The sequence below is a fragment of the Capsicum annuum genome, chromosome 7 (genome assembly GCF_002878395.1).
Source record: "Capsicum annuum cultivar UCD-10X-F1 chromosome 7, UCD10Xv1.1, whole genome shotgun sequence".
In the NCBI taxonomy this organism is placed as follows: Eukaryota; Viridiplantae; Streptophyta; class Magnoliopsida; order Solanales; family Solanaceae; genus Capsicum; species Capsicum annuum.
Genome location: NC_061117.1, coordinates 121,704,429 through 121,706,767, shown reverse-complemented (window position 1 = coordinate 121,706,767; position 2,339 = coordinate 121,704,429).

The following is a 2,339-nucleotide window of genomic DNA, read 5'->3' as shown; positions in this document are numbered from 1 at the left end:
CCTGATTATCAGCCACTAAGTCAGGAGCATACTTGGCCAACTGATTGAACTTTAGACAGTACTCCCTAACAGTCATAGAGCCCTATCGCAGGTTCATAAACTCTTCCATCTTTGCCTCTCTCATCTCTAAAGGGAAAAACTTATCCAGGAATACATCCTGGAACTCTTACCAAGTTGTAGGGACAGCTCCCTCACCTCCACCTTTTCTCTAACCAACAACCCAGTTATAAGCAAGGTCTTTCAACCTATACGTAGCCAACTCCACACTATGTTTCTCAGATACATGCATCACCTGAGTAATCTTCCGCACCTCCTCTAAAAATAATCGTGGATCCTTATCAGACTTGGACCCATAGAATTCCAGTGGATTCATCTGCATGAAGTCACGGATATGGGCAGCAGCTGAATCACCTCCCTGCTGCTATGGAGCCAGGGCTGGGTTGGCCTGAACATTTATAGTAATAGCTTGGTCCAGCGCCTGAAAGGCTGCCCGAAATTCAGCATGAGACAGTTTTCATTCAATGAGTCAGCGGGTTGAGGTTGCTAACCATCATTATTTCTTTTCGCTCGACGTGGAGGCATATTTCTGAAAGAGGAGAGCACAAATCAATAGCAGAGAGAGACACTTTAAGCACGATAGACTTCTAAAAGAAAGAATCACATTTTTTCCTAAAACGTCTTGTAGCCTCTTGCTCATAGATGTGGTGCGCTACACACCGATGATCAAGACTCTACTTAACGCGGCTTGTCAGACTCCCTAGGATACCTTAAAACCTTAGGCTCTGATACCAAGTTTGTAACGCCTCAAAAAATGGATCCCGAAGCATCACACGGTGCTTGAGGCTACGAGTAGCCCCAAGCTAACCCTTTGATCCATTTTCATTCAGTTTAACACAAATAAATGGGGTTTCCATAAATAACCCTCAAATATCAACAGAGTAATCATCGCCCAAGAATAAAAGAATTTCAGAAAGATAACAAAATACGACTTATTAGTCAACTTCCAACATCTATACTAGTCTGACAAGCCTCTAAGAAAATCAATAAAACTAGCGAGCCATTGAGACATGCCCCAACTGACTCATACTCAGTTATCAAATGTAAACAATTCTGTGAAACCAACATCAGACATCACGTCCTCGGAACATGAGGACTCACCACAATAGAGGATTTAGAACAGCGTGCCCAAAAAATTACTTCCGTACTTGGAACTGAGCACCTGAACCTAGATTTTGAGAAAATGTAGCCCACATCCGAAGATGAGGGTCAGTACCATGGAAAGGAACCGAGTATATGGGGGTGTATGCAGTTGTATAAACATCATCATCATAAATATTTATAAGAAATATGCAGGATGTATAAAAGACTCACATAGCCCGAAGAAAATCATCATAATCATGAGAAGATGAAATAAGTATAATAACATATGTGAGTCATCATATAATTTGTCAATCACTTTCAGTTCATCAAGAATATCAATTCTCATAATGTAAATATCATTTAAATCTTTCGAAAGAATAACTTTCACAATTCCACTTTTAAATCACTTCACCATTCACCATAGACACAAGGAAACACACACATACTAGAAGATCCTATAATCGACATAAACCATGTGAGCTACATGGAGTCCAATGTACAACCCACGTTGGGGAGAGCCGTCCTATCCTTTCCATCAGAGTAGGACTATCAATATCAAATCTACACAAACTAGTGATCACTATATAAATCAGCCTCAGTCTCACTCCTATGGGGGCACGTAGTTCTAGGGAAGTAAGGTCGCTTTATACCTCCCACTCGGTGCTAAAGATTTCTCCCGAACTTAGCTCAGATCATTTCAAAGACAATCTACAACAAAACAATTTCAGTAATATATAAATATACATCGGGAGCCATCATGCTTCCCATCTATCAAAATCAACCACGTTGTGGATTTCTTTCATACTCGAGTTGAAAACAACTCCATTAAGACCAAAAGGTCAAATCATTAAAAATATCTCAAATATTCAATATCAACGTGCTTATAACACATACTTTCTCAAAAAAATATAATTTCCAATGGAGATTCACGACCCAAATATCAAAATCATGATAAATATCGTTAAAGATTCATGCTTTATATCTCCACACATGTAAATTCATCTTTCAAAATCATAAACATCAAGATTTCATAATAATCATCATAAGATATGGGTTCATGCTTCAAATTCATAAAAATCAAATAAAAATCATGCCTTTGTAAAGAAAATTACTTTTGGGCACAAGAACAAAAGAGAGTTCTTGTTGAAAAATCCCACATACCTTGAATGATGAACTTTCGATCGATACTCATTTTTGAG